The 19,488-nt window shown below is 45.3% G+C and overlaps 2 protein-coding genes and 1 pseudogene across 2 annotated transcripts in view; 2 read left to right on the top strand and 1 right to left on the bottom strand.

The window, feature by feature from the left end:
- LOC134396357 (7-alpha-hydroxycholest-4-en-3-one 12-alpha-hydroxylase-like) overlaps positions 1-19,488 on the bottom strand; it is a 210,086-nt gene that overhangs the window by 92,384 nt on the left and 98,214 nt on the right. The window lies entirely within an intron of this gene.
- The window catches only part of LOC134396320 (7-alpha-hydroxycholest-4-en-3-one 12-alpha-hydroxylase-like), a 319,750-nt gene that overhangs the window by 280,521 nt on the left and 19,741 nt on the right, over positions 1-19,488 (top strand). The gene's annotated exons all lie outside the window — the stretch shown is intronic.
- LOC134413409 (7-alpha-hydroxycholest-4-en-3-one 12-alpha-hydroxylase-like) lies at positions 2,606-5,251 on the top strand (annotated as a pseudogene).

The following is a 19,488-nucleotide window of genomic DNA, read 5'->3' as shown; positions in this document are numbered from 1 at the left end:
CTTCTCAAATACTTTGCGTATGCTGGCTATTTGCTAAGACACAACAAAGAACTGACTGACTTCTCAAATACAAGAGCTCTCACGGGAAACCATACAGTTAAGAATCATCAAGCAATGAAACATGGGATGATTGACATAGACTAATCATCCCTTCCAGGGTTGTCAGATGTTCTATTTTATAAGGACAGTCTTGTATTTGAAGGTGTTTTGCATTTGGGTCATAGAATCATAGAATCATAGAATAGCAGAGTTGGGAGGGGCCTACAAGGCAATCGATTCCAAACCCCTGCTCAATGCAGGAATCCACCCTAAAGCATCCCTGACAGATGGTTGTCCAGCTGCCTCTTGAAGGCCTCTAGTGTGGGAGAGCCCACGACCTCCCTAGGTAACTGATTCCATTATCATACTGCTTGTGGTAAGAGCCCTCAAATTGAGCTCTCTCTCTCTCTCTCTCTCTCTCTCTCTCTCTCTCTCTCTCTCTCTCTCTCGGATCGTGTCTAGCCGCCGGAACCAAATAACAAATAGACACAGGGTAAGATCAAAGCCTTGGCTTTATTTCCACAGCGAAAAGACTGCCTGCTTCAAATTCAGGAGCAGCAGCAGCCCCGAATGCTTCTCATCCAGGACTTTTATACTGTGTGGCAAACATGTTACATCATATTTGGTTATACAGTGGCATGCTTGGGTATATTTCCACAAGAAGCCCATAGACTAACATTCCAGCCACTCCCCTTAGCAGAAACCCATTGTGTATTGTCCGTTGACTGAGCAAGACGGGTCTTTCCAGATAACGCGCTTACCTCTTGACCCCAACTGTATATGTGGTCTCTTCGCTTAGGCTGCATGTTTGCCTTACTGCTTGTCTTCTGATAGAGAACAGTTAACTATTAGTTAACTATTATTTCTATCAGTCCTCCCTTTTGACACTTCAGTAATTCCTTACTGATAGGGTCACTTATTGCGAGGTTTCCACACAGGCTTGGCCTCTTTCAGGCCATTCTCTTAATTTTGCGTATTTGTCATCTTCTGATGTGGAGACCGTCCAATAAGCATGAGATGTAACAGCACTGGAAATTAGTTTCTGAACCATAGGTACTATACATGGTGCAAAGCAACAAAGCACAAGCATTATAACAATCATAAACATCATAAAAGCTCTTTTTAGTCTACTCAAATTAGGAAGCCAAGATTGTCCTGAGCCTTGTGCAATAACTTCTAAAGATGTATCAATGCTTCTTTTGACACATTTGGAGGGCAAAGGCATCACCTACATCGGTGGAAGTAAAGTACTTAGATAACAACAACCAGTCCAATTCGCTGGCACAACTTTATAAGCATATTGCCTACATATCCACCATAAAAATCCTGGGTTCTATGAAGCCGAGCAATCATTGTAACTAAAGTGATACTGCTCAGACTGCTTTTCAGATTTATTCTTTTCTTTTCCCCTGGTACTAAGATTTTGCTAGTAATGCATCAATCCTAAGGTACAGCAGTGTAATTCTCACAATTCTAAGTTCCTTCTTGGGGGGCTATAACTTGTGTGCTCCAGATTATATGGCAAACAGAAGATCTTACATTTATACTGCTTTCCTTCTTTTATTTTTGCATAATACAAAGACCTCCCTTTACAGGGAACACCGGAACGCACCATGAATCATTCATTTTTCATTGCTTTGAAAGCTGCAGGTCATCTGATAGGGGCAGTTAGACACAGGCATATCGCTAGCAGGTAAATGCCAGCCACAAATATGCCCTGGAACGTTTTCATGACTTCTTAAACTCTGGGGCTTCCAAAAAGTTGCTAATTCACAGTACAAGGATTTCTGAAATAGTACGTTCCTTTTGGGAATTTCCCCACCATTTCCTTGGAATTGGACGTGCCCACACTATCAAGGTAGTCTGGAAGATACAAAGACAAGTTAGCAAGTATTTTATCTACAATTACTTTTCTTCTTAAATTTCAACTTTAGAGGATCAATTTGATGGACATATCCCACCTCCCACTCTGGAGCTAGTTTGTAATAACCCACTTTCATAAAGTCTGGCCAACTATTAAAGGCTTCATCAGCACAGTTTGGATTGTTGATCTTATTCCACCATTCAGACAAATTATGCAATTTTGAGAAATCACTTAAGTCTTAGGCCATAGCTAGACCTAAGGTTTATCCCTGGATCGTCCAGGGGTCAAACCTGTTCATCTAGGTGACACACAGGGGATCCAGTGCTCAGGCAGGGGCGAACCCTGGATGATCCCAGGATAAACCTTAGGTCTAGCTGTGGCCATGGTTACAGTTGCGGGGAAGAACCTGTTCCTCCTCTGCTTCTTTTTCTGGACCTGCTACGTCCGGGGGGTCTGGGGTAGGGCTAGCGGTGCTGTTCCTTGGTGGCGAGAAGTCCTCAGTTTCATCCCCCCCCCTACTGCTGTAGGGTCAGAAAGACCTTTTTTTCTGGAACACTGGGTATAGTGTATCCAAGCTGATTCTCCTTCTAATTTCAGGGCGGTGTGGGTGGTCAGCAGCACCAGATGAGGTCTGGTCCACTGGTCTTGGGGTTTCTCAGCAGTGGAATTCTTTATATAAACTTCATCTCTGGGTTGAAAAGAATGCACAGTAACATCAAGGAGTAAGGCTTGAGCGTCTCCGACGTACCTCTGGATTTTCTGGTATTGTACCTGGAACTTGATAACACAAGCTGTTAGATCTTCATCCCCCCACCCCCATCAGAGTCACATAGGGCCTTGCATATTCTCTTCTTCCTGGATGGGGCCTACCAAACAAAATTTCATAAGGAGATAGGCTTAAAGGCTGCCTGGGAGTTGTCCTAATAGATAGGAGGACTAAAGGCAAGGCAGTAGGCCAACTCAGGTTGGTTGAGTTACAAATCTTAATTAATCTTCTTTTTAGGGTAACATTCATTTTTTTTACTTGACTTGCAGATTGAGGGTAGTGTGGTGCATGTAACTCTCAGCCTTGTCTATCATCACTAACATCTAGTGGTACCCATAATTTCATTCTGTTGTTTTCAGCCCAGCACTCCAGCCTATCAAGATTACTTTAAAGTTTGTTTCAAAGATATATTCTTTGGTGGGACATAGGAGAGGGCTTTCTCTATTGTGGCACCCTGGCTGTGGAATGCCCTCCCCCGGAGGCCTGACTGGCACTGGTTTCATTTCGGTGCCAGGTTAAGACATGGCTTTTTGACAGGGCCTTCGATGGCTAAATCCACCAGCCTTCACACTGTCATCTTTTAATTAGATTTTACTGTTTTAAAATTTCATATGTTTTAACATAGTAATGGTTTAACTTGTTTTAGAATTGTATATTTATTCTACTTTATATGTATGATTTTTTTCTGTACACTGCCCTGAGATCATAGTGATATAGGGCAAGATATTAATATTTTAATTAATAACTAAATAACTAATGGAACAGGAAAACTGCAACTGCCTGTACCTTCTTAGAAATGGGATTAGATCACCCCACCCTGATTTGCCATCTGATTGGTTGATTCATATAAACCTGTGGATCCATTTATTCTTTTGCAGTGTTTCCTCCAGTGCATCAGCAATAACTCTCTGGGAGACTGTGCTTTTCACTTTCTTAGCGTGCCTCTGGGCAACCCTACTTGGGGGACTCCATAAAACAAGAGCATTTCGCAAGAGGAAACCCAAGGAACCCCCCCTTGGACAAAGGCTTCCTTCCATGGCTCGAACACGAGCTAAGTTTCATTCGGAGCCCTGAAGAGTTTTTGGAAAGGATGCGGAAGAAACATGGGGATATTTTCACAGTTTTGCTCTGAGGCAATTACATACATTTTTTGATTGATCCTTCTACTTATGAACCCTTAATGAAGGTATCAAAACAAGGGCTGGGTTATCATAAATTTACATCAATGGTGTCACGTAATGTTTTTGGCTTCCACTCCACAGAATCTCAGCTACATATTATTTAAAAAATCAGTGATAAGTATCTCGGAGGGAAGTATCTACCTGTCCTGAACCAGGTGATGATGGAGAAGTTGAAGTCCGTGATGCTTCTCAGCCAGGATTCAGGTGAGGGGAAAAGATCTTGGCAGCAAGAAGGAGTCCTCCACTTTACCTACAAAACTGCCTTCCAAGCCTCTTTTTTTACTTTTTTTGGCAATGAGCCACACAAAGATGTAGACAGCAAAGAAAATACTAAGGAGAATGAATTAACCCAAGGTGGAACTTGTTTGAAAATTTTCAGAAATTTGACCGTTTCTATCCCCATATGGTCACCGGCACCATAAATCCTCTGAGCAAGAAGGAGACAGAGAGAGTGAAGAAGTACTTCTGGGACATTCTCTCAGTAGAAAAGTTGTATCAAAGGGTGGGCATCAGCAATTGGATAACTGAGCTAGATCAGCATTTGGCTGAGACCGGGATGACTGAAAAGATGCAGACTCAATTTCAGCAGTTTTTTCTCTGGGTATCTCAAGGTAACTTTGTCCCAACTACCTTCTGGATTCTTCTGTATCTCCTGAAATATCCAGAAGCAATGGAGGCAGTGAGGGAAGAAGTGGAGAGTGTTCTAAGAGAGACCGGTCAGGAGGTCGTGGCAGGCGGCCCCTTCATCAATGTGTCCTTGGATATGATCAAAACTCCTCTTCTGGACAGTGCAATAGATGAAACTCTGCGCTTGAAAATGACTGGTCTTCTCTTCAGAACCGTAATGCAGGAAATGGATATTAAGATGGCCGATGGCAAAGAATATACTCTCCGGAAAGGTGATGGTCTAGTGCTGTCGCCTTTTCTTGCACTGCAAACAGATCCAGAAATCCACCCTGACCCTCACACATTCAAATACGACAGGTTTGTGACCCCAGATGGCATAAAAAAGGAGTTCTACAAGAATGGGAAAAAGCTAAAGTATCACAGTATGCCTTTTGGTGGCGGATCCTCAGTGTGCCCTGGCCGATTTTTTGTTGTTAATGAAATGAAGATGTTTGTCTTATTGATGCTGGCCTACTTTGACATGGAACTGGTTAATGCAGAAGAGGAAATGCCTATGATAGATGTAAGAAGCTATGGGTTGGGAACTGCAAGACCGTCTCATGATATCCAGTTCAAATATCGACTGAGAGTCTAAGGGGAAAGTCATTTAGGCTCAAATCCTCTGCACCGTTGCTTGGGGTCAGCCCCTTGGATTGCTTCCAAGAAAATATGCATAGGATTGCCCTATCAAACCTGGCTTTTATGGCAAACTAATATAGGGTCTTGCAGTTAAACTCAGGGTAATTCTTTTTTTTTTTCTAATAAAAATATTATTCTATAAATACGGAGTCTTTGGAAATATCTAGACCTAGGGAGGGGAGGGGCAACAGACAGCAAAATGGGGATCCACTCCCACCTCAAAGTGGTCCCACACCACGCTTGTCTATCGCTTCCGTGGTGACACCAATTGCCCGCCTACGCTCTCAGGGGTCGCCACAGAAGCAGGGGTAACAGAGGAAGAGGGGTTGGATACAAACGAGAAGGATCTTGGAGTTGTTGTAGATCACAAGCTGAATATGAGCCAACAGTGCGATATGGCTGCAAGAAAGGCAAATACTATTTTGTAGGGGTGTGATCCGCTTTGCTTAGAATCGGAGAAGCAACAGCGAATTGGGGTGATCCTCCTCCGCCTAAGGTGGAGGAGAAGAAAATCAGGGGGCTGGAGAAGCATGGCAAAGAGAGGCGACCATAAGCGGAGTGTTCCTCTTTTCGCGGATAGCTCCGCCCGCCATTTTGGATTTTTTTTCCTATGATTGCATTGCGGAAAAGATTAGTGGATATCTTTTTTGTTTTTCAAGCTAACTATTTGAAACTCACTGTGCTTAGAGAGTTGTGGGTGGGGGTCATTTTGAGCCTATTTTCAGCACTCTGCATGGTGTGGTTTGCTTGCTATATTTCTTTTTTAAAAAATAGGGTAAAAAAAGCGGGAGAGGTACCCTTTTGAAGTGCTGAGAGGCAGATTCAACTCCCAGTCATACCTCATGAAGCATCCTCTAATCCCAAAGTTGGAGGGGGGGATAGGCAAAACGGGATACTTAGTAATTTTGGATACTGGGAAACTTCTTTTTTTAGTCTCTGAACGGACTTTTCCCAGTGTTTTTTAAAACAGTATCCCCACCAAATGCACAAACACAACCTGAAATCATATACTAAGCAAATAAATAACAGTTAGGAAACACAGCACTGCTACCCACCCTAACCTTGGTGAACAACTGAATAGATGTGGTGCAAGGGGATGAGGTCCCCTAGGGCATGTGGACGTGCCCAGTGCACGCAAACTGGACTGCCCTTGGAGGGTCATCAGAGCCCTCCAAAGATTAACCAGTGGAGACTGGAGTGGAGAAGCTATGCCTGTCAAGTGTCAGGTACTAGCTTCTTAAAGACTGGTGCTTACTTAGGGCCAGTCAAATTGGCATATCCCCCTCCCCCTGGGCACGTCCACTTTCCTCTTACTGGTAAAAGACAGACATAGCCTTAAAAAAAAATCTTCTTGTTGTTTATTCAGCAACACTGCTGCTTTTAATTCCACCCCTCTGTTTGTTTGATTATTTATTTATTTATTTATTACATTTTATATTTATATACACCATAGCCCAAGCTCTCCTGGCTTTTCCTCGTCAGTGAAGTCAGGCAGGCTTTCATTGTGGATCAATTCCTTATTGTTATTGTTGTTGTTGTTAATATTAATTAGTACTGCTATTATTAACATTATTTTGTTGTTGTTTAATAATGACTGTGATCACAATGCAGTCAATCAACTCTGAAGCAAGGATCACAAAGCTTTACTCTTATCCTCCTAGCCTTCTAGTTATGGGATGCAAAAGAAAAGGCATCTCTCTGTGCTGCTCCCGCCTCACAGGGATGGTTTACATTACGGGCTTCGAAACTATCCTTGGCTCACTTCCTTGTGCCCCCAGAAATGTCTGCTGCCTGCCTGCCTTCCTGCCTCCGCCTGAGTGCTGTTGTTTAGGGGTATCTGCCGGGACTGACTCCCCCATAGATCTATGGCATCTCTGCCTGCCTCTCTGCCCGCCTGCTGCCTGGGAGCTGTATTACATGATGGGCTTTGTGGTTCAAACCCACAAGCCTCTGGCATGCTTGCTCCCAGTGCTGCCTGCCCTCCTCCTCTGTGCCTGCCTCGCAGGGATAGTTTGTGTGTGTGTTGCTTTGATTCAGGGGATAAGTCCTTCCTGCACTCACTTAGACTTTTTGAAGTTCCAAATAAATTTTTCAAGTGTGGAAGAAGCCGCCGCCGCCACCCACAGACCTCCTCACCGGCTGGGATGGAGAGCTCGGCAAAAGAAGGCCGAGGTGAAGGCGGGGTGAAAAGCAGAAGAAGCCATGGTGACTTCCAATGACCCTCGCCAAAAAAAGGGGCTTGCGGATTGAAGTTTGCTGGAGCCATCGCTAGATTTGACGACTCCTGCATTAGCTGCTCTAATTCCCCCCCACACACTCATTCGTGTAATAGCCCGTCTGTGCAAGCAACCGAAGCCCACCAGTCTGCTCCTTCCAAACTGATTTGCAGTCTTTTTTAAAAACAAAAACAAAAACCCACTTCCCACTTCCACAGCAGCCTCACACACACACACACACACACACACACACACACACACACACACACACGGTTGTCTCCTACTTTTAGAAGACCGATTGAAATGAATGGGACTTAAGTTCACCCGACACTGGATACAACCCCTGCACACGGCACTTGGAAATGCATGCAGTTGACTCGCAGCAGCGTTTGCAGTGCGCCCGACACATGCCTTTTCCTCGCTGAAACCAATAGGAGCCGAGGCGATTTCAGAGGAAGTGGCGAAGATGGCAGGAGCTGTCATTTATCCGCCCGGGCTGCGCTTTACAGGGGCAGCGTGATCCGATAGTCTCGGAAATCCCATCGAACTCAACGGGGCTCAATCAAGTGAGGATTGCAGCTTGGAAAAAGGGGGGAAGAAGGCAGGGTGAAGAGCGGAAGAAGCTCTCCACCCCGCCTTCTTTTGCTGAGCTCTCCGTCCCAACCGGCGAGGAGGTCTGTGGGTGGCGGCAGCGGCGGCGGCGGCATGGACGGCTCTTCCTCGTTTCTTTTACAGGGAAGTTAGACTATTGTTTTCGGGGTGCACTGGGGTCGCATAGAAGCGCTCTGGGAACGATGTGCGGATCCCCCCCTGGTCACTCTAGTATAGCTTCTGCAGCTTAACTGTGGTGATGAAGAGGGAATTGAACCCAGTTTTCCAGATATACAAATGACACCTGCTGAAATTCCGTTTTCTATGCAACTGTTAAAGCCCTGTCCTCCTTTTCATATGGTCACTCTACCTATGAAGAAAGACTGGAACAACCGGGCTTGTTTAGCCTGTAGAAGAGAAGGCGGTGCTCTGGATCCAGATCGGTGCTCCGTGTTCCCCGCCCCCATGGACTTGCATTGAACATGTTTAACACCTCTAACTTTTTAATTTTCAAGTTAGAAGCTCCAAAATAGGCACCACGAGAGCTTCTAAATGTATGAAGATTCATACCATTTTGAAGGAAATCCGAGCATGCTCCTGTCCTCCTTTTCATATGGTCACCCTAGCCATATGGAAAGGAGGACAGGGCTCCTGTATCTTTAACAGTTGTATAGAAAAGGGAATTTCAGCAGGTGTCATCTGTATGTATGGGGAACCTGGGGAAATTCCCTCTTCATCACAACAGTGAAAGCTGCAGGAGCCCAGGTTGGGGAAGGGCTGCTCTAAACAAAAAAAGAGAAGTAGGTGGCTCTAAGTTGTTCGTCATCAGTTTTCCACAACCCCACAGTCACCTCTGCATATCCTATTCTCCATCTTGTCCTCATGGTTTATCTGCTTTGGGAGAATGAGAATTTCACTGGTACTTTCTGCCTCCTTAGGGAGGATGTGGCGTTAAGGCTGGTGAGCTTTAACTCCCAATTTCCCCGCTTTTTGGAGCTTGGTGGAAAAGTGTACATCCTTAACGTTGTTTTATAAACCGTAGGCTTTTTGTTTATTGAATATCTAAATAAGAATCTTCATCTCAGGTTGAACACTTCAAAAACGGACACATGGAACTTCAAGAAATCGTAAACAGGGTGAGTGCAGCAGCAATACAGCTGCCTTTTCATCACGAGAAATTTTTTATACCACCCTATTGACGAAGCTCTCTGGGCAGTCCACAAAAATGCCCTAAGTCAAAACAAGACACTCACAAACCGGCCCTCTGAGGTGGGCACAGAGGAGGAGAGGCAGCAGGCAGCTATGCCCCAGAAGCACTGGGAGCAAGCATGCCATAGGCTTGTGGGGTTGACCCACACATCCCATCTACATGGGAGGCATTAAGGGGCTGGTACATTGCACAGGTAAGCCATAGATCTCTGGGGGAGTGTACTTCCCATTCCTGTTGGAGAACAACAGCCCAATGCCAAAGTGCTGGTGAAGACCATGAGTGGCACGAGTTGGAGTGTGAGGTAGCTTCATACTTCCCCCACCCCATGTCCTCGAGGGTTGGCTGCCTAAACCTCATGGGGATGGAAGATGGAGAGCTTAGAGTGCCAGCAGCAGCAGCCTTCTGCTTTCCCCTGGCACCAGTCGCCTTGGAAGTGCCCGCCTCTTCCCCCAGCAAGATCGACTGCTGCTGCCGCTGCTGATGCATCCTGAGGCTGCTGGTTCCATGGGGTGGGATCTACACTATTGATTTTAAAGCGCTTTAAAGCACTTTGAAAACATTTTGAAAACTGTATATGCAGCGTGTCCTGGGCCCCAACAGTTGTCAAAACTGTTATAAAGTGCTTTAAAGCAGTAGTGTAGATTCCCCCCCATAATGCCCTGTAACTGAACCCTCGCTTAGGGAAGCCATACAGTGGCAACAGACAGCAAAGCGGGAATCCACTCCCACCTCAAAGTGGTCCCACACCATGCTTGTGTTTCGCTTCCGTGATGACTCCAATTGCCCTCCTCCTCCTCCTACAATGGCACTAATGCTGCTGCTTCCGCCTCACTCTTGCAAAGGGGCTCTTTTCCCACCCTCAAAAAGTGAATGGTGGGTGCAAGTTGGAGAAGCGGGCACGTCTGCCTGCTTCTTCTCCAGCTTCTGTTGATGAGCACCCAGCCAAGGACTTGCACGTTTGATTTTCACAGCCGGAGAGGCTGCCTGCTTACTGGTGCCAGCATTGCCTTGCCCACTGCTTTCACCACGAGTGTGTGCTTTCCCCAAACTTTATTTGAATGCTTTCTGCACTTAACAAGCAGTGCACAGCAAACACAGTCACACAATCACACACAGTCACAACAAACACACACACACACACACACACATACACACATACAGAGACAGACAGAAAGAGAGGATAGATTTTGTTTGCATTTTTTTTAATGTATAGAAGAAGGAAAATGAATACAAACACAGTTAGAGAATTCAGGGTTTAAAAAACAGGGGGGAAGGGGTGGAGTTGGGAAACAAATAAACACTCCAAATGAAGAATTATAAATTGATGTAAATCAACGTTAGGCAAATCACAGAGCAAAGGAAAGCTAAGCAAAAAGTCAGAAACAAACAAGCAAACAACCAATCTGATCTAAATCCTATATCGCCTCCAAAACGCAGCTGCAGAAATACCCTCCCCTCTCCATTAACTACAAACCCACAAAGAGAGAGAAAGAAAAACTCTCTCTTGGTGGCTCTGGCTTAGTCCCCCCCCCCTCCAACATTGAGACTGGAGGATGCTTCACATCAAGTGATCACTTATCATCACAAATGGGAGTTGAATCTGCCTCTCATCGCTTAAAAAAACGTTCCCCCTTCCTGTTTTACCCATTCTATAAAAAATAATAGCTTAAAACCATTCAATGAAAAATTCTGAAAATCAACACAAATAACCCCCTTCATCACTCTCTAAGCACTGTAAGTTTCAGCGATGTAGCTTTAAAAACAAAGAAGTTATAGGCGTTCTTTCGCCCAATGCAATCCTAAGCGAAAGAGATTCCAAAATGGCGGGTGGAGCCTCACAACTAAGCGGATCGCTCTGCAAATGGGTGAACTGCTTCACAATGCTTTGCTTTGCCCTGACTCAATCCGTCTCCACCTCTGGCGGAGGCAAATCAGGCCAATCCGATATCGCTTCTACGAACTGAAGCGTAGCGGAGCACAGCCCTAATTTCCCTAGTGGCAAACGCAACACATGCCAATGAGACATTTTTGTTGCTGCTCAGTTGGTTGTATAACCCAAAAACCAATATGTGAAGTATGAGAAGACCAAGAAGAGGTGCCCAATCAATGCCCTGGACGCTGGATTCCATCCACGAGATTCACCCAAAACATACATTAACACAACTGAAATCTGACCAGGAAATCAGTATGCACATATTTGGTTGTTTCAGGTTTATTGTGGTTTTCATCACTTACTTCTTTACTTCTTTCTAAATTGCCCAGGGAGCTTTGGCTAGAAATGCAATAAATAAATTAATCTAAGAGAAGAACAATTATATTGAAGAGACTTCTTGTTCAGCTGGCAGACCAGCTCACTAGGCAAGACTTCCACGACACAGTACTGTATAGGGATTCTAAGCATGATTATTTCAGAAGCAGATTAGATTCATGACTCAAGAACATTTTACATGACAACTGTATTATTTTAAATTGTTTTTAGGCTGCCTTTAAGGATAGAACCCCATGGAATTGTTGAGCAATACTTTACAAGCGCGCGTAGGGTAGGGTGGGGAGAAATGGCCCAAACAGAACTAAGCATAAGAACGTAAGAAGTGCCATGCTGGATCGGACCGAGGGTCCATCTAGTCCAGCACTCTGTTCTCACAGGGGCCAACCAGCTGTGGACCAGGGACCCACAAGCAGGACACTGCGCAACAGCATCCTCCAGCCCATGTTCCCTAGCCATTGCTATATACAGTCTTGGGGTGTGCACGGACCCCCCGATCCACTTCTCTTCCAGGTCTGCAACTTCCGGATTGGGTCCGCTCCACTCCGCTCCGCCTATAGTCCGCTTCGGTTCTCTGCGAAGCTCCGGATCCAGATCGGAGCTCCACTTCCCCCACCCATAGGCTTGCATTGAAATCCAAAAAAAGCCTACAACTTCTTTTCTGTGAAGGTTAAAAACCTCAAATTCAACACCATGACACCTCATGCACGTATACACATGCATGCCAAGACTCCAACCAATCCAAGCCTCCTCTGATTTTGGGGGAATTTTTGAAAATCCGACACCCCATTTTCAGACATGGACTTTTCTCCGACATTTTGACAGATAAAAACATGGAAGTAGGCACATCTACTTTCATGGCAAGTTTCAAGCAAATTCCATCATCCCCTGATTTGGGGGGGGGCTTTAACCTCTAACGCAGCACCCCTAACCCCAATTCACACACCCTTTTCTATATTTCCGTCAATTTCCACCCCTCATCTTCCTCTCCTCCGTCCCTGTTGGAAACTGGACGCCCAATCTCTTGGGCCCTATTTGGTCACTGCACAGGTCAATCCTGTCGCCTTCCGGCTGCAACTTCCCAGGACCTTACGGATCCACCCAGTGTTTCATCGCTCCTTGTTGGTTCCGGCTACAGGAGTTCGACCTGACACCGGTGCTGCTCCCCCTCCCGCCCCGGTTCTAGTGGATGGGGAGGAGGAGTTTGAGGTGGTGCAAGTATTGGATTCTCCGCAACATCAGGGCCGGCTCCAGTACTTGATCGATTGGGTTGGATATTATCGGGGTAATTGCTTACCCAAAAATATATAGCAGAGTTCAAATAGCAGCAGCGTAGAGTCTGGAAATGGTTTCAGCTTGAATTTAGGAACAAAAAGAAGCACTCACGGTCTTTGGTCAGTAAGAAGCTTTACTGACACTAAATAAATTACTTACAGAATAAATGGTCATATATACAGTCCTTTCACCAACAGTACAGCAACACAACGTAGCAGTATAACATCAGCAGTCTGATAATGTCAGCAGTAAGTTCCAGCAATAAGTTCCAGCAGTAAGAAGCCATACAACATGGACTTCTTAAATACACTTTTCTCCTTGGCCCAATTAACCAATAGTCTCTTCATCTTGTACATCTCGTACCGCACGTAGGCCAGGGAAGAATCTGCTTCATACTGGACTTCTCCTGGCAGAGACAATCTGGCCAAGGACATCTTTTTAACTCTTTAGAGTCCTTTTCCTTCTGTGGGTAAAAACCTAACCCCAACACCCTTTCATTTTTAACTACAGAAAAAATACAATTTACATTTCATTACATTTCACCTGTAAGAAATCAACTTTACATATTTACAACAATCCCAACATTGTGTACATTTCTCTGTGTGTTACATTTCCCAGAGACTTATTTATATGTAAGCTTTTCTTTTCTTCTTCTTCCAAGCACTGTTGAAAAACTTGGTGCTTTGGGGCGTTGAATTACTTTGCAATCTTCCAACTTGCAAACTTTCAGCAATTTTAAAACTTTCTGCTTCTGGCTTTTTAGGTAATTTCCTTTGGAAACTTTCCTACCTCTACACCAAGGTAACACCTAACTTTCCCCAGAGACTTCAGTTTCAACCCTTCCTGCAGCTTTGGGCTGAGTTTTCTTGAATGTGGTCTTGGGAACTCCCTGCCACCAGTAGACGAACCACTAGCTCCACAATCATGTACTCTTTTGCTTGCCCCTTTGCATACAGACACGTGTGTTTGAAAACACCCCCTTTCAGTTTTCGCTGCCTGAAAACACTTTTCTTGCTCTTGTTCAGACAATTTCAACACACCATTGTAACACTCGGGTTCAGACTTCACACAACAAACACTGAATTCATCTGAAAACTTTAAAGGTGGAATTCCTTTGTTTTTTCTTTGTGAACGACGAGGTACACTGGAAATTTCTTCCTCCCTTTCATTTCCCTCCTCCCTTCCACTTTTGGGAGTGGAAACACTTTTCTCAGAGATGTGAGGGCTCTGAGAAGTTAACCCCTGAGTTACTGTTTTTTCCTGGTTGTTCACGGTTTCTAACAGAACTTGGGAACCTTGTATCCTGTTCCAACCTGCCTCCTGAAAAGTAGCAGACCTAGAAACAACCACCTTCCCATAACTTAGGGAAAAACGCCAAGATTTGGATTGCATGCCAGAATAACCCACAAAACGTAATTTCACAGACTTGGCTTCACCTTTAGACCTTTTGGACTTTGGGATATGCACGTATGCCCAAGACCCCCATGTTCTCAAGTGAGACAAATCTGGCTTTGAACCAAAAAGTAAACAGTAAGGCGAACTGCCTGTAACCCTGCTCCAGGTTCTATTACACAGATAGTTTGCGGTTAAAAATGCTTCTCCCCACAAATCTTGCTCAGCGTTTGCATCAGCCATGAGAGAATCTTTCTTCATTTGAAGTACTCCAATTCTTCTCTCAATTGACCCATTTTGAAAAGGAGTTTGGGGATCTATTAACCTGTGTGTGATTCCTGTTTTCTTAAACCACTCACAGAACCCTCCAGAAACAAACTCACCCCCACGGTCCGACTGCACAGAAATAATGGGCTTGTTAAAGAACTTTTCCGCCCAAGTTTTCCAATCCCTAAAAGTTTCAAAAGCTTCTGATTTTCGCTTCAGTAAATAACACCAACTAAAGCGTGTGTAATCATCCAGAATTACAAGCACGTAACTGGATCCCCCTTGTGTAGGCGTGAATGGCCCTACCAAGTCAATAAACACCAATTCAAAAGGCTTTTGTGACACCCTGTCACTTTTCCTGCAGATGTTCTGCACCCGGGATTTGGTCTGATGACAGATTGAACAATCCAAGAAATTTTTACAGTTTCGCAAGCTTAACCCTGTACACACTTGAGGCATGTGACTTAACACTTTAAAACTTGCATGACCTAAACGCCTGTGCAACTCATGAACACAATTTTTATGGTCTGGCACGTTACCAGTTTGTGCCACCCTTTCTTTACCTGCACCCATGTAGAACAGTCCATTTTTAACATGTCCCAGTGCCACATTTTGTCCATCCTTAATCACTTGGCACTCATCCTTCTGAAACGTAACAACGTATCCTTCAGACGTTAGAGCGCTGACAGAAAGGAGACAAAAATCTAAATCTGGAACATACAGAACCTGTTCACACTCCTTTTGCAGACATGGAACGTAGCAACAGCCAATTCCTTCCACCCTCGACGTTCGTCCATCTGCAAGCGTGATTGACTTCACCTTGCTTGGTTCCAACTTCCGAAACGCCTCTGGATTATTAGAAATTGTTCTGGACGACGCAGAATCAATCAGCCAAACCTCTTGGGCCTCGTTACACCTCACTGTGGCTGAGACAAATGCATTCGAGCATTCCTTCTCCTCTCCAGCCTGTGTAACTCCCTTCTTCCTTTTTTTACAGAAGCGTTTGATATGGCCCGGCTGTTTACAAAAATAACACTTTCTTACTGCAACTGCGGCTCTCTCCACACTGTCGCCTTGGAAACTCTTATCTTTCTGCATTCTTTCTCCGCTGCCAAGGGCTGACTGCTTAACCCTTTCCTGGCAGTTTTCCTCCTTCCTGGAAAGACGCCGTTTCTCTTCTTGGAGCAAACGACCCGTCAAATAATGAAGAGTGAGTTCATCAGTCTTCATACTTTCCAGACTGGTTGTCAGAACGTCCCAGCTTTGAGGCAACGACCCCAAAATCAGGTAGCACTTATGCTCTTCCGTAAAAACGATTCTGACCTCCTGCAACTGGACAAATAGAGATCTCACCTGTTGGAGATGATTTGCCAAACTTCCAGCCTCCTCCAACTTTAACCGATACAGCTCTCTGGTGAGGCTCAGCTGTGTGCTTGCCGACGCACGCACATAAATCTGTCTCAGCGCATTCCAGCTGTCTCTTGCCGTCTCATCTCTGTTGATATGGACAATTTGCGAGTCCTCCATACTCAAGACAATGTTTGCTTTGGCCCTTTCATTCTGCTCTTCCCACACTTGTGCTTCTTGAGCAGTCTGACCAGCCGGCCTCGGGACACTCACGACGTTCCAACATTTGTCCCGCTTCAAAAACATTTCCATCTTGAATGACCACGTCAAGTAATTTCTCTCATTCAGCCGTTCCACCAGAATACTGGATGCCATCTGAACCTGGGCCATCCTCACCGGCTGGGCTGGAGCGCGACTCACACTGGATACAGACCCGTCTGAGCTCGATGAACTGCCTGAGCTAGACTCCGTCTTTCCCTCCAGCGTTCCTTTGCTCTCAAGCTTTCCAGCAACCAAAAATTATGCCTTCCAGATCCCTGGGCCCATAACCTATCGGGGTAATTGCTTACCCAAAAATATATAGCAGAGTGCAAATAGCAGCAGCGTAGAGTCTGGAAATGGTTTCAGCTTGAATTTAGGAACAAAAAGAAGCACTCACGGTCTTTGGTCAGTAAGAAGCTTTACTGACACTAAATAAATTACTTACAGAATAAATGGTCATATATACAGTCCTTTCACCAACAGTACAGCAACACAACGTAGCAGTATAACATCAGCAGTCTGATAATGTCAGCAGTAAGTTCCAGCAATAAGTTCCAGCAGTAAGAAGCCATACAACATGGACTTCTTAAATACACTTTTCTCCTTGGCCCAATTAACCAATAGTCTCTTCATCTTGTACATCTCGTACCGCACGTAGGCCAGGGAAGAATCTGCTTCATACTGGACTTCTCCTGGCAGAGACAATCTGGCCAAGGACAATCTGGCCAACTCTTCAGAGTCCTTTTCCTTCTGTGGGTAAAAACCTAACCCCAACAGATATGGCACAGAGGAGCGCTCCTGGGAAGACGCTACAGATGTCCATGCTCCTGTTCTGGTCCAGGACTTTCACCATCATTATCCCATGAAGCCGAGCCCTCCTGGTTCGGGGGGAGGGGATGATGGGGAACCCAGACCCATTGCTGAAGAGTCCAGCTCAAGGGGGGTGGAACCTGTGCCAGCAGGGGGTCCTGCCAACCTAGGGAGCCAAGAGGAGGAAGGGCCGAGCACAAGTGTCTCAGCATCTAGGTCAGCAGGGAGTCCTGCCAATCTAGATAAACAAGAGGAGGAAGAACAAAACATACCCATTCTGTGTTTCAGGCAGCAGAGAGCAGAAAAGGAAGCCAGACGCCGCTCCCAGAGGCTTTATCTGAAACGCCAAGCAATCAAGGAGCACCTGGGGGCAGCAGTGACTTGCATATATATGTCTCAGGGAGCTGGGGAGAGTTTGTCAGAGGTTAACTGATTACCCTGGCGAAAGCTCCTGTGTTTGTTGCCTGTGACTTCTCAGACTTGTTGCCTAGAATCCTGTTTGACCACGGACCTGTTCCTGACCACGTTGCCTGCTAATCTTGTTTGACCACGGACCGGCTCTGGACCACGCTGCCTGCTAATCCTATTTGACCACGGACGTGTTCTAGACCACCCTGCCTGCTGTAAGCCTTGTCTATTAGCTCTGTGACCTGGACTATTCTTTGTGTGTCTCCTTGCCTGCATCTGGCCGCTTTCAAAGAGACTGAATTCTGCCTGTAAACTTTGAGTGTATCCGCTTAAACCTAATTTCTTGGTTGTTGCTATAAAGTTGGCAGATTACCCAGACACTGTTCTTATCTCTGTCAGCTCCTTAGTTGGTTGTTTATTGTCGGCCTTTGGCAGCTTTCCCGGACAAAGATAGGGAGTTGAGACTGCTATGGTCGCCTTAGTGGATGATCGCCGCATATTACACCAACTTTAAAATCACTTCACTGCCTAACAACTATTTTCGATGCAAAGTATAAAGTGTTGGTTCTTATCTTGAAAGCCCAACATGGCTTCAGTCCAGTTTACCTGAGGGATCGCCTTCTACCGTACAATCCGCCCCGCACACTCAGGTCCTCATGGAAGGGTTTCCTCCAGTCAGCCACAACTAAGCTGGCGTTACCCAGAGGACCTTTTCTTCTGCCGCCCCCAGACTGTGGAATGGCCAGCCGGAGGAGATTCATCACCTTAAAGCTCTCTCTGAGTTTAAGACAGCTGTAAAGACTACTCTCTTCTGGCAGGCCTACCCAGATGAATTTTAAACCTAAGAATTTTAAGATGCTGTGATTGTTATTGTACTATTGTATTTGTTTTATATGCTCTTTTAACTAATTTTATTTATTTTATTTTATTTAGTGTTGTTCCCCGCCTTGATCCAGAGGAAGAGGCAGGTAATAAATATATTATTATTATTATTATTATTATTATTATTATTATTATTATTATTATTATTGGGAAACACAGGAGATAGCCGCCTGGCTCATTTATTAGGAGCCATTTCCTTCTGCAGATAAGCCAAGGCCCTGTCTGGGACCTCTCCTTCGCCACAGTGCTGTGGAGGCCAGCGAGGGAGAGAGAAACTATATCTGCATTGCTTGGAGGGAGGGAGGCCTTTCCCTGGCCAAGGAAAAAGAAAACCTGGCTGGCTCAGGTAGGGGTTTGATTGACTTTGTTGTGTGTCTGTGATTGTGAAGAGGGAGGGATGTGTGTGTGGGTATGTGTGTGTGTTTGAAGTGCTGTTGCATGCTTCTTAATTCAAAGTAAAGAATATATGGCAAACTTTCCTTTGGGGTGGCAGTTCCTCACCCAAGCCTCTTGAAGTTTAAACTTCATGGAAATAAATATTAGGGGTGTGATCCGCTCCGATTAGGAGCTTAGAAGCAGTAGCGGATTGGCCTGCTCCGCCTTACCCAGAGGCGGAGTAGGAGCGGACTGTGGACCCCCTAGAAGCAAGGCGAAGAGAAGCGACCATTTTTCGGAGCTCCGAGTTCAGGCGGAGCGCTCCGGTCGCCATCTTGAAAACATTTCGCCATAGGATTGCATTGCGGCAAATAATCGTGCATAACTACGATGTTTTTGAAGCTATCGCTCTGGAAATTCTTGTGCTCAGAGAGTCGTGGATGGGGGTCATTTTGAGACCACTCTCACCTCTCTGCGTTGTCCGTGTCGCGTGCTATATTTTTTTGAAAATCGGGTCAACCGCGCGGCTCAAACTGCGTTTCGGCTTTTCGCCCATAGGATTGCATTGAGGGAAAGAATCGGGGATAACTGGGGGGGGGTTTAAGCTATCATTCTGAAAATTCTTGTGCACAGAGAGTCGTGGATGGGGGTCATTTTGAGACCACTCTCAACTTTCTGCGTGCTGTGGTTCACGTGCAATATTTTGTTAAAAATCAGGGTTTGGGTTTTTTTTTATTTATTTATTTATTTTTTTGGAAGCGATGACAGGCACATTCAACTCCCAATCTTGATGAGAATTGATCTCCTCAGAAAGCATCCTCCTCCAATCCCAGCGTTGGAGGGGGGACTAAGGCAGACCCACCCTGAGAACTTTCTGTTTTGTGTCTCTTTGTGGGTTGGCGTTCGTGGAGGGAACACTTACTTAGCTAGTGCTCCTGCTTTGGAGATAGATTAATATAGGTTTAGTTTGGCGCGTGTGTGTGTTTGTTTGCTTCTTTCTGACTTGTAGCTTAGTTTGCCCTGTGTTTTCCCC

The sequence above is a fragment of the Elgaria multicarinata genome, chromosome 1 (genome assembly GCF_023053635.1).
Source record: "Elgaria multicarinata webbii isolate HBS135686 ecotype San Diego chromosome 1, rElgMul1.1.pri, whole genome shotgun sequence".
Lineage (NCBI taxonomy): Eukaryota > Metazoa > Chordata > Lepidosauria > Squamata > Anguidae > Elgaria > Elgaria multicarinata.
This window is presented reverse-complemented; position numbering and strand designations above follow the sequence as displayed.